Here is a 13,736-nt window from a genome sequence, read left to right as displayed (position 1 = left end):
CAGCTGTCAAAAAAACCTAACTCTAAGTATGTATTAGTAAGATTTTCTTTAGAAGTGTTAGTGTATAAAAGCTTTTTACCACACATAAAATTTTTTATTTTTTTACAATTATTTTATTATAATTTCTTCATCAAAAACTTTTTAATTTTCACAAACCAAAAAAATTAATTTTTTAATTATTTGACATTTTATTTTTTGTTTTTCTAATTTCAAATTGAAGGTGCAGAGTAGCATTTTTAGTAGCAAACAAATTTATGAAAATCGAAAAAATTAAAGAAATTTACATTTTAGCAAATATAAAATGCATGAAAAATATTAACATGCTTTTGTAAATGCAATCTACAATTCAAAATGTAATAATATAAGAAAATTAATGATATAAAAACATTGTACTATTATTTCGACCGATTTTATGCAACTATGTGGACATTTTATATGTGGTAAAAAGCTTTTATACACTAACACTTCTAAAGAAAATCTTACTAATGCATATTTAGAGTTAGGTTTTTTGGACAGCTGAGTTAGGTTTTTTCCGGGAGAGTTGGCCTTCTACGGTAATATTCTATGTTAAAAGGCTTCAAAGGGAAATAAATAATTGCATGGCTATTCTAAAGCTCTATAATTTAAACATTGAATCGTAGGACCCAATTTTTGTATTCCAATGCTCATCCCATCTCTCAGAATGTTCACTTAATCTGTGGGAACAATCGGTCACAAACAAAACAGAGGTTCCCAAATGGGAAGAATTAAATAATTTTCTTACCTATAGATTTCATGCCCTTGAAAGTGTATGTGATATCATAGCTATAAACAATTCAAGTCCCAGTGGTTCCCAATCGGCACTTAATAGTAACAATAAACATACATCAACTAAAGTCAAACAATTTAAGGCCCATAGTACTAAAGGTGAAACACTTTTTTGCAAATTATGCAAAGAAAACCATAAAATCAGCTCCTGTACCAGATTTTTTAATATGGATTATAGAAATCGTGTTTCAACTTTGAAAAAATTTCGTTACTGTTTTAATTGTCTCAACTTTGGACATATGTATGGTGATTGTGGTAGTCCAAATGGTTGCTCCAAGTGCAAACGAAACACCATACCTTAATGCATAAAGATTTTGTACGAAAAAACAATAATAGCCAAAATCAAGGAAATGCAAGATTTCAGGGCGAAGGTCAAAGTACTTCTGTACAACAACAAGGGTCCACAAATACAAATCAATTACAGTCCACTAATATCGCAGGTCCGTCTGGTGTTTCTCAGTCACATCACACATCAGTAGCTAAGAAAGTGATGTTAGCTACAACTTGGGTCAAAAAAAAATGTGAAGAGATCTATCGTTCTACTACCACAAGAAATTCTGAAGGAAGATATATACATAGTTTGTTTGCCCTTTAAAGATACTTTTTCGTCACTTGGCCCAAATCGTCATATTGCTCTGTCAATATTTGAGAAATGAAAATGTTTTAATGCGAATTCCTGAATTTAAGGCTCAATATGATGAGGTCCTAAAAGAATACATATCTTTGGGACATATGAAGAAAATTACAAATTCTGAAAGTAGTTCAAGTTATTATTTACCTCATCATGCAGAGTTTAAGCATGTACCACTACAAAGTTAAGGATTTTTTTAATGCTTCAAGCTTGTCTTCTAATGGTTACAGTCTTAACGATTTGCTGTTTGTATTCCCTATATTGCAAGATGATTTGGTAGCCCTAATTCTAAAATGGCGACTTTTTTCAGTTTGTCTTTAATGCAGATACATATATCCAAGATGTATCGACAAATTTTACTAAAATCTGAACATAGACAGTATCAGAAGATAGTTTTGCGTAGTCATAGTGAAACCCAAATCGAAGATTATCAATTGAACACTGTCACTTTTGGCGTTAATTGTGCCCCCTTTTTGGCCCTTAGAATGCTTTTACAGTTAGCTGACGATGAAGAACGATATTTTCCGCTAGGCTCAAGAATTCTTCGTGAGTCAATATATGTTGATGATGCTCTTGTTGAAGCTCATTCGATCCCTGATGCTTTGGAGGCACGAGACCAATTAATTGGTACATTGGGTACAGCTGGGTTTGAGTTGAGAAAATGGGATTCAAACTCTAAACAAATTTTAAAAAATTTACCCCAAGAGCATCTTCTTAACTCTTCTTTTTTGTCGCTCGATGATAAAAGTAATGCTAAAACACTCGGTGTCCGTTGGAATGCGGCAGAAGATTACTTTTATTTTATAACTGAGAAGATTAAGTTCAAAACAGCTTATACAAAGAGGGAAGTACTCTCAATAATAGCAAGGCTATTTGATCCAGCAGGTTGGTTGGCCCCAGTGATTATAACAGCAAAGATTATGATGCAGAAAATGTGGCTCGACAAAATAGACTGGGACGAACATATCGTTGGGTTCAATATACGCCTAGTTCTTATATTGAATTTCATGGCTTTTGTGACTCTTCTGAGTTAGCTTACACAGCCACACTATATATACGTATTATGAATGGTGATAAAGTTTAAGTCTTGCTAATAAAAAGATTTACGTAAAAGGCCTTGTTTGCCATGCGAGCAAAAGCAGACGTAAAAGCTGTAATTACGTATCTGTTAGAATTTCGGCTCAAGAACTCGTATTTGTACGAAATCGGGTATTTTTTATCTCTCAACATTCGCACTTTTCTAATGAGTTTAGTTGTCTATTATCGAAACGGAAAATTGACTCTCGTAGTTCTTTATTAACGCTTACGCCTTTCTTAGACAAAAATGGTATTATTCGTGCTAATGGTCTTCTTGGCTCTACAAAATGTTTGTCGTATAATGAACGTCATCCCATAATACTTGCTTATGGCAGTAGATTATCACGTCTATACGTTGAGTTTGTCCACTATTTGGTCCTACATGGAGGCCCTCGTTTAGTCCTAAATGTCGTACGTCAGAAGTGTTGGATTATAAAGGCTAAAAATCTAATAAAAACAGTTATTTACAATTGTAAAATCTGCATAATAATAATAATAATAATAATAATAATAATAATAATAATAATAATAATAATAATAATAATAATAATAATAATAATAATAATAATAATAATAATAATAATAATAATAATAAAATCAGATTATGGCAGTGTTGCCCGAAGAAAGAACCACTTTAAGTCACCCATTTACTAATAAAGTTGATTTTGTTGGCCCAGTAGAAATCAAAAGTTTCACAGGTCGTTATTGTCGTTATTGTTACGTTTTTCTCGATTTATTTCTCGACGTGGTTGCCCTAGCCGTACTTTCTCAGATAATGGGAGAAATTGAATCTAATTTTGAAAAACACTTGAAAGATCTTAGTGACTCGGCGGTAGAAAAATAAGGTCATCAACACCTAGAGTGGCACTTTATTCCTGCTGCAGCTCCTCATATGGGAGGACTGTGGGAGGCAGGAGTCAAAAGTCTAAAAATGCACTTTAAAAAGACGGCTGGAAAAATGAAATACACGTTTGAAGAGTTTTCAACACTTTTGGCAAAGATAGAAGCGTGTCTCAATTCGCGTCCTCTTGGCCCTATGTCTAACAGCGTCGATGATTTGTCCACTCTCACTCCAGGTCATTTTCTAATAGGTTCTGCTATTCTTACCCCTGCTGAACCCGAAGAACTTAGCTCACCAAATAGTATTGTAAACCGTTGGCGCAAATCAAGGCATTGCAGCAAGAGATATGTCACCGCTGGAAAGAAGAGTACCTTAAGGAGTTGCATAAACGTAACAAATGGAAGTGTCCCGAAATAGACCTGAAAGAAAATGACCTTGTTGTTCTTAAAAGTGACCCTTGTTGTCCAACTGAATGGCGTTTAGGTCGTATTGTAAAAGTTTATCATGATTCTGACGGTAAAGTTCGAGTGGCTGGCCTTAAAACTGGCATCATCACTCGACCGATACACAAATTAGTTCTACTCCCTAATTGCACTGATTAATAATTCAATATCACCTTTTTCTCAATAAAGTTGCCTAACTATACTTCCAGATAAAGATATGGATTTCAATACCAACTACAGTTGCCCTTTGTGTAATCGTGTACACGTCAGCCGCCAATGCTCTCGGTTCATTGTGATGCCCGTGGAGCGTAAGCTTCGAGTCGTTGCCCAGAATCTACGATGCTACAACTGCTTGGCGCAGTCGCACAGTCGTGCTGAGTGCAAAAACATAGATCGCTGTATGCAGGACCACAATACGTTGCTGCAGCCTTTGCCAGAAGGAATTTGTTTTTCCATGACAGCGACGGTACGCGTGGTTACGACGTTTTTATCAAAGCTCTCATTGATCCGACTGTAGCCAGGTCCTCCATTTTGAAGTTTGAAAGTGAAGCCAATGAGTTGGGATTTTGAGTTTCTCAGGGACGCATTACCATCACAGTATACCACAGTCGTGAGGAGAAACGGCGTATATCTGTTGAATGCGTAGTAGATAGCAAGTGCTATGGCCTAAGCCCTATTGCCAACGTGAAAAGAGCGGATAGATACCCACGCCCTAGATAAGTAGATCGCGAAAATGCCGATGTACATTGGCATTAAGTAGCCATTATAAGCTTAAATTAGGAGCTGATGCCATGAGCCGCGTCTTGATAGGTCCGGCTATGAGTCGCCCAGGACACTTTTTTGCTCAGCCAACAATATTTGGTATTGCTTACTTCGGGGAAGGAGTAAAAGCCACAACGGGCAACTTTGTCGCCCAATTAGGCGTTAAATTATAATCATTTGTGACCCTAAAGGGCGCTGATGTATTATTTAAACTTGCTCTATTTGAATTGTATTTGGTTTTTTTTTTTTGCTTTCAAAATGTATATTTGTAATTGAAAATGTATATATATGAATTGATCTCATACATTTATAAGCCTTATTTTAATGAATTAATTTTATTTTAATGAATTAATAATATTAATTTTGTTGTTCTTCATAAAGGAAATTAATTTGTTATATTACTTATATCTAATTTTGTATATAATATTTTATATTTTTTGCACTACCGTTGCAAGGTGGGCGGACTGTCCAGAACAACACATAGAGTATATTTTCTTTATGTGTAAAATCGATAGAACAATATGCATTGTATGGCAACTCCCCACTTTAGTGTGGTGAGTTTGCGTTGCTCTTTATGTCAAAGGGCTTGGCACTTTTTTTGTTCTCATTGCTTTTTTATACCCACCATCAAAAAAGATGGGGGGTATATTGATTTTGTCATTCCGTTTGTAACACATCGAAATATTGGTCATAGACCCATAAAAGTATATATATTCCGGGTCCTTATTAAATTCTAAGACGATCTAGTCATGTCCGTCCCTCTGTCCGTCCGTCTGTCCGTCTGTCTGTTGAAATCACGATAGGGACCACACGAGAGGAGCTAGACAGTTGAAATTTTGCATAAATATTCTCTATTGTTAAGGTTTGTTTGGTATTGAAAATGGGCAATATCGGTCCACTTTTTCGGATAGCCCCCATACAAGTGGACCTCCAAAAAACAGCTTTAACGGACATAACTGTTTTATAAGTAGGAGTATAGCGATGAAATTCGACATAAAGAAGTTTAATGTGAGCCAAAATCTTTTTACCAAATTTTTTGAGGATCGGCCTATAAATGACCCTACCCCCCATATAAGGTCCCCTTATGAAAATTACTTTAACACTCATTACTGGTCCCAAAATGCAAGTACAGCGATGAAATTCAGTATAAGTAAGTTTTGAGGATCGGTCCTTTAGAAAATTACTTTAACACTCATTACTGGTCCAAAAATGCGAGTATAGCGATGAAATTCGATATAAGTTAGTTTCTTACGAACCAAAATCGTTCTACGAATTTTTTTTAAGATCGGCCCATAAATGACCCTATCTCCCATAAAAGGTCCCCTTCTGAAAATGACTTTAACGATCATTACTGGCTAAAAAATATGAATATAGCAATAAAATTTTACACAATTAAGTTCTTCGCGAGCCAAAATCTTTTCAATAACTTTTATGTGGATAGGTCCATAATTGGCCCTACTCTCCCTATTGGGTACACTTCAGGAAATAGCTTAAACGCTCATTACTGTCTTAAAAATACGAGTAAAGCGATGAAGTGCTACACACGTAAGTTTCTTACGAGCCAAAACCTCTGTACCAATTTTTTTGGATCGGCCCATAAATGAGCCTTCCCCCATATAAGGTCCCCATCTGCAAATAACTACATGCTCATTACTGGCTTAAAAATATGAATGTGACGAAAATTGACGCACATAAGTTTAATGCGTGCCAATATCTCTCCACCAAATTTAGGGAGGACCGGTCCATAATTTAATTTTCAGAAAATTACTTAAACGATCATTACTGGCTTAAAAATATGACTTATGAAATACGGTTATGAAATTCGCTCCGAATTTCATGCGGAATGTGTTGGTAATACACAAAAGGTTCCCTTCAGGAAAGAGTTTTGGTTAATAACTACGAGTGTTCCTTATTTAAAATATACATAATCTATGTACAAAATTTTATGAGTATCGGTTCATAATTAACGCTCACGGTTTAAGAATTGAAATAAAATATTTGTTTTTTTTTTTTTAATTAATATTTTGGTAGTTCAAAAGAGCTCTGGCCATAATTGACTTAAGCCATATTCCAAATATCACGCTGATGTTTATAGGGGAGCATTCCTTTTACAGCATACGGTTTGATGGTGGGTATATGAGATTCGGCACAGCCGAATATAGCACTCTTACTTGTTAATTTTCATGTGGACAGACACCAGCTGCAATTAAGTAAAATTTAAATATAAAGGAAATTAAAATAAAAGTTTGTTAAAAAATAAAAAAGAAGTGAAATAAAAGAACTGAACTTAAGAAATAAAATACTCTAAACTTAATATATAAAATACAAATTAAGTAAAATTTAAATATAAAAGAAATTCAAATAAAAGTTTGTTAAAAAATAAAAAAGAAGTGAAATAAAAGAACTGAACTTAAGAAATAAAATACTCTAAACTTAATAAATAAAATACAGAACAAAAGAAGTAAATAAATGCTTTTTACTTAAAAATAAGGGTGGTTTATTTAAGTCAGTGTGTGTGTATGCAGAGATACGTTTGGCCCTGACCTGCCGCAACAAACAAAGATTGCCTTATACAACTTGCCTGCCATCACCTAGGAACCAGCTCAGCAATTAAGAGGTAACAACCCGGATTCCCGATTTGGCCCCAAGCAGTAGTTTACTGTAACGTAAGTTTAGATAAAATGCACCCTATTATATAAAAACATCAGAAAGAATATTCTTTGTAATTTTTTCATAAAATAAACGCATTCGATTTTAGAAAAGGTAATGAAATAAAAAACATATTTTATTTTCCTCATTTAAAAACATTCTGTTTTATTTTTTGCAATAGATCGTATTGGGTCTATATACTAGTATTAATTCCCAATATACGTTGTGTTTGATCTCATAGTGGATAGACGTGGTTTAAATCGCTCTCACGAGAAAATAACATTGTGAACATAAATTCTTAATTAAAATATAAAAAAGATAAGTAACAGCGAATGGACGCTAATTAAATACATACTTTCATATATTTTTAATATTAAAAATACATTAAAATCAAATAAATTGTCGTTTTTGTTAATGCAATTATTAACAATAACAAATTATAGCAAAACAAAAAGTATAAAAACAAAAAAAATAATAACAACAAATCCTTAAATAAAGTGTAGTGTTTGTGTTATTGTGCATGAGTTTCTCTAACTCTCCAATAAGTGAAGGGAGGCTCAGTAGCAATGGAAAAAATGCATACTTTGTTATGAGCTCTCCATACAACAACAACAATAATTATGATCCAAAAAATCATAAAAATTATTTAAGTGTAAGAACAACAACAAATGAGAGATCTCCTCTTTCAAGTGTGCCAAAACAAAACAATTGTGTAAATAATAGCGCAAAAGAAAAAATAAATAAATAAACAACAGATTCAAAAACAACAACAAACGAGAGATCTCCTCTCTCAAGTGCGCCAAAACAAGGAAATTGTGTGGAAGACAACGCAAATGAAAACAAACAACTGATACAATGGTTGATGAAAATAGTAATGCTAATGTGAACAATATCACAAATAGTATCAATAACAATATTAACACTATAAAAACCATTAATGATAAGGCAGGTCACTCAAGCCCAATGTCAAAGAATACTGGTGCCATACCAATGAACAAGCCAAATACATTGAGCTCGCAAAAAACGGAAAAAATCCAAACGGGAATGGACCGTTATGTCACTTATACAAAACGTAAGTCCAGCCCTAGGACTTCAAAATTGGAACCAAATCCAAAACAGGCGAAAACAAATTCGGTAAGTCAAAATCGTTTTACACTCCTTGACAACCAAGAAAGCGAAAAAGTAACATCCATGCCTCTAAAAGACCACAAGCCACCTCCCCTCTATTTGCGCGAACCTACCACAAATCTATTGGTTAATAAGTTGTCCCAACTTGTAGGCAAAATTTCCACGTAGTCTCTCTACACAAAGGAAACATTCAGGAAACAAAAATACAGACTTATTCAGAAAAGTCTTTTAGAACAATAGTTGATAGTTTTGATTCTGAGAAAAGAAATTATTACACATATCAACTAAAAAGTGCAAAGGGTTTGGCAGTAGTTATCAGAGGTGTAGACAGTTCTGTACCAACTGATGACATTAAAAAGGCGCTAGAGACTGAAGGTTATGAAGTGAAGTCCATTCACTTTTAACTCTTCACAATTGAAGAAAAAGGGTGATACTCATCCCATATATAGTTTAAGATATCTTCTTAATCGCAAAATAACTGTAGAGGAATACATTAAAAGCAGAGGTCCTTCTTAATGCCTAAATTTCCAAGAGTTCGGTCACACCAGAACTTTCTGCAAATTACCATCTGTTTGTGTGAGATGCGGAAACATCCATAAAAGCCAAGATTGTCCCCACCCAAAAACAGATAACAATAAAAGAATATGCAGTAACTGTAGTCAAAATCACACTGCTAACTATCGCGGATGTCCAGTATATATACACATGCAACAATCAAATAAGGCCAGAAGACCTTTATATGCTCAATATAAAGCTTCTAACTTCCCAAGTCTTCCTAATACTTCTAGTGCTCAATATAGAAGTATCACAAATAAAAGCAATCAGAATAAATCGTATGCCCATACGACAAAAGAGGGTTCCGTTACCCAAATTAATGCAAAACAAACTTCTAGTGCCTAATATAGAAGTCTTACAAATAAAAATAATGAAAATTTGCAAACAAATAATGAAAATAATACCACGTTATTTTCATATGCACATGCATTAAAAGAGGGTGTACCCGCACCCGAAACAAATTCTCAAAGCTCTATTGAGAATCTAATTCAAACCATGAACAGTTTCATGGGAAATATGCAAAATATGTTTCAACAATTAATGCAGAATCAAAGCATGCTCATGCAGATCCTGCTAAATAAGAAATGAATTCCCTAAGAATTTGTTTTGGAATGCTAACGGCCTTAGCCAACACAAGAATGAAGTTGAACAATTCCTGCTACTTCAGGAAATTGACGTACTACTCTCTCTCTCTGAAACACACTTTACCCTAAAGAATTGTTTCAGAATTAACGGATACTACACTTACGATAGAAAACATCCAAGTGGCAGAGCCTGTGGTGAAACAGCCATATTAGTAAGAAAAAATATTAGACATTTCACAATGCCAGAATACAAAAAGGACCATATCCAGGCCACCTCTATAAATATACCTGGTAGCAGAGTTACAATATCTTCAATATATTGTCCTCCTAGGTATAATATTAATCGAGAGCAGTTTCTCGATTACTTTAAAACTCTTGGACCAAGATTCATAGCAGCTCGTGATTATAATGCAAAACATACATTTTGGGGCTCTCGCCTCATTACTCCCAAAGGCAGACAATTGCTAGAAGCAATATCGCATAACAGACTAGATGCCATATCTCAAAAAATACGTTAAAAAATACGTCAGAAAAACTTGAAGCATTCGCCAATCACTTGGAGAATGTGTTTACTGAAAATGATACAGATTCTCTATTAGTGCTAAGATTATAAATAATGTGGTTCCACGCCCAATAAAATTCCGGTTCTCTACCGTGAACACGACAATCAAAGGTCTAAAGGCAGGAAAATCACCTGGTATAGATAAAATTACTACCACGATGATAAGTAACCTGCCCAATTCAGCACTGAGAATTATTTTGTTCATCTTTAACTCGATGCTACGTATTGGATATTTCCCTACCTCATGGAAAGTATCCGAAATTGTTATGATACCAAAACCGGGAAAAAATGTCACTCCAGTGACATCATACCGTCCCATTAGCCTGTTGTCTATATTCTCAAAACTTTTTGAAAAGTTATTGCTTGAAAGCCTTATAGTACACCTTAACGATAATTGCATTATTCCTGACCATCAGTTTGGTTTCAGAAGAAAGCACAGCACTATCGAACAGGTACATCGAATAACTACTCTTTTCGGAAGGCCTTCGAGAGCAAGCAATATTGCTCAGCATTATTCATAGATATTTCTCAAACTTTCGATAAAGTCTGGCACGATGGACTAATACACAAAATTATCACATTACTACCTACGAATGCAAAGTGGTATAGGAAAAAAAAAGAGGGAAATAATTCGGTAACTTCTAAACGGTTAATTTGATGAAATTTGGTATGCACAAAGAGGAGGTGTTGTCGAGTTTAGGTTTTGAATTTGGACCTTATAGGCCAACCAGGGGCCCGGCGGGGGGTCCTCAAATTAGGACACCTCGGCTATGTTAAATTTTTAAAACGATCCTATTTCTTCATTTGAGTTCCGATTTAAAAAAAATTCGTATATAGAATCTCCTCATCGAGCACTATAAAAAATGTAGCAGTAAATCATCTCTTATAGCTTAGGAGATATTCGCATTTGAAAATTAAAATTTTAAAATTTTTACCGTCCTTACTTTAGTTTTTTGATAATAGCGGGTCCAAATATTCCCGATTTTCGCCATTTTTTTTATTCGCTTAACAACAAGTTTATATATCAAGCAGTGAAAGAATTATGTAAAAATCATGACTGTGTCCAAAGTTATAGGCATTTTAATTTAAAAAATTAAAAAAAGGCGATTTTTTGCCATTTTTTTGGGAGAAAAGTATGTTTTTCTTTTTAAGTTATCTAAAAAGTTTCTAAGAAGATATATATACCTGGTAGCAGAGTTACAATATCTTCAATATATTGTCCTCCTAGGTATAATATTAATCGAGAGCAGTTTCTCGATTACTTTAAAACTCTTGGACCAAGATTCATAGCAGCTCGTGATTATAATGCAAAACATACATTTTGGGGCTCTCGCCTCATTACTCCCAAAGGCAGACAATTGCTAGAAGCAATATCGCATAACAGACTAGATGCCATATCTCAAAAAATACGTTAAAAAATACGTCAGAAAAACTTGAAGCATTCGCCAATCACTTGGAGAATGTGTTTACTGAAAATGATACAGATTCTCTATTAGTGCTAAGATTATAAATAATGTGGTTCCACGCCCAATAAAATTCCGGTTCTCTACCGTGAACACGACAATCAAAGGTCTAAAGGCAGGAAAATCACCTGGTATAGATAAAATTACTACCACGATGATAAGTAACCTGCCCAATTCAGCACTGAGAATTATTTTGTTCATCTTTAACTCGATGCTACGTATTGGATATTTCCCTACCTCATGGAAAGTATCCGAAATTGTTATGATACCAAAACCGGGAAAAAATGTCACTCCAGTGACATCATACCGTCCCATTAGCCTGTTGTCTATATTCTCAAAACTTTTTGAAAAGTTATTGCTTGAAAGCCTTATAGTACACCTTAACGATAATTGCATTATTCCTGACCATCAGTTTGGTTTCAGAAGAAAGCACAGCACTATCGAACAGGTACATCGAATAACTACTCTTTTCGGAAGGCCTTCGAGAGCAAGCAATATTGCTCAGCATTATTCATAGATATTTCTCAAACTTTCGATAAAGTCTGGCACGATGGACTAATACACAAAATTATCACATTACTACCTACGAATGCAAAGTGGTATAGGAAAAAAAAAGAGGGAAATAATTCGGTAACTTCTAAACGGTTAATTTGATGAAATTTGGTATGCACAAAGAGGAGGTGTTGTCGAGTTTAGGTTTTGAATTTGGACCTTATAGGCCAACCAGGGGCCCGGCGGGGGGTCCTCAAATTAGGACACCTCGGCTATGTTAAATTTTTAAAACGATCCTATTTCTTCATTTGAGTTCCGATTTAAAAAAAATTCGTATATAGAATCTCCTCATCGAGCACTATAAAAAATGTAGCAGTAAATCATCTCTTATAGCTTAGGAGATATTCGCATTTGAAAATTAAAATTTTAAAATTTTTACCGTCCTTACTTTAGTTTTTTGATAATAGCGGGTCCAAATATTCCCGATTTTCGCCATTTTTTTTATTCGCTTAACAACAAGTTTATATATCAAGCAGTGAAAGAATTATGTAAAAATCATGACTGTGTCCAAAGTTATAGGCATTTTAATTTAAAAAATTAAAAAAAGGCGATTTTTTGCCATTTTTTTGGGAGAAAAGTATGTTTTTCTTTTTAAGTTATCTAAAAAGTTTCTAAGAAGATATATATAGAATTTATACTTTTTGGAAAGCTGACTTTACATAAAATACGATAAATGAAACAAAACCTAAAAATTTTTGATACCGAGGGGACCAGGTCCATCCAAAAAAACCCTATTTTTTATGGAAAATTCAATTTTGAGCAAAAATTCTCAAATCGCATAGTCGATATCAAATTATAGTGACCTGTTTTATATGACCCAATATGTTCTTAATCATTTTGTAACGGGTTTCGATAACCCCGCGCCTGGTATGGATATAATAGGCAAAAAAACAAAAAATCCCATTTTTGGGATTTTTAAAACTTTTTTGGGAATTCCGGGATTTCTAATAAGAAAATTCGAAATTTTTATTTAATTTTGGATTTTGAGTAAAAAAATCTACCTAACTGTAAAATTAATTAGGGAAAACTCAACATCTTTTAGAAAATTTACCTAGCACTATTATTTTCATCCATATATGTAACAAATTTAAGAGTTAACCTTATGGATGAAAATAATAGTGCTAGGTAAATTTTCTAAAAGATGTTGAGTTTTCCCTAATTAATTTGTTACTTAAAAAACATTAGGTAGGCATGTTATATATCAATGGAAAGGTAATTTTGTCTATTTTTCAGAACTGTATTTCTTTTTTTGAAAATTAAAAAATTCGCGGAATACTTTTTTAAAAAAAAATTAAAAAATTTTTTTTATTCATTTTTTGCGAAGATACAAATTTTTCAAATTGCAATAAAAATTTTATTGCAATTTGAATTTTGAATATTTGGACCCGCTATTATCAAAAAACTAAAGTAAGGACGGTAAAAATTTTAATTTTCAAATGCGAATATCTCCTAAACTATAAGAGATAATTTACTGCTACGACTACATTTTTTATAGTGCTCGATGAGGAGATTCTATATACGAAATTTTTTTAAATCGGAACTCAAATGAAGAAATAGGATCGTTTTAAAAATTTAACATAGCCGAGGTGTCCAAATTTGAGGACCCCCCGCCGGGCCCCTGGTTGGCCTATAAGGTCCAAATTCAAAACCTAAACTCGACAACACCTCCTCTTTGTGCATAC

The sequence above is a fragment of the Lucilia sericata genome, unplaced genomic scaffold (assembly GCF_015586225.1).
Source record: "Lucilia sericata isolate MDLA Ls3-8-SP2 unplaced genomic scaffold, ASM1558622v1 Contig000704F_arrow, whole genome shotgun sequence".
Lineage (NCBI taxonomy): Eukaryota > Metazoa > Arthropoda > Insecta > Diptera > Calliphoridae > Lucilia > Lucilia sericata.
Note: the sequence above shows the minus strand (reverse complement) of the source record.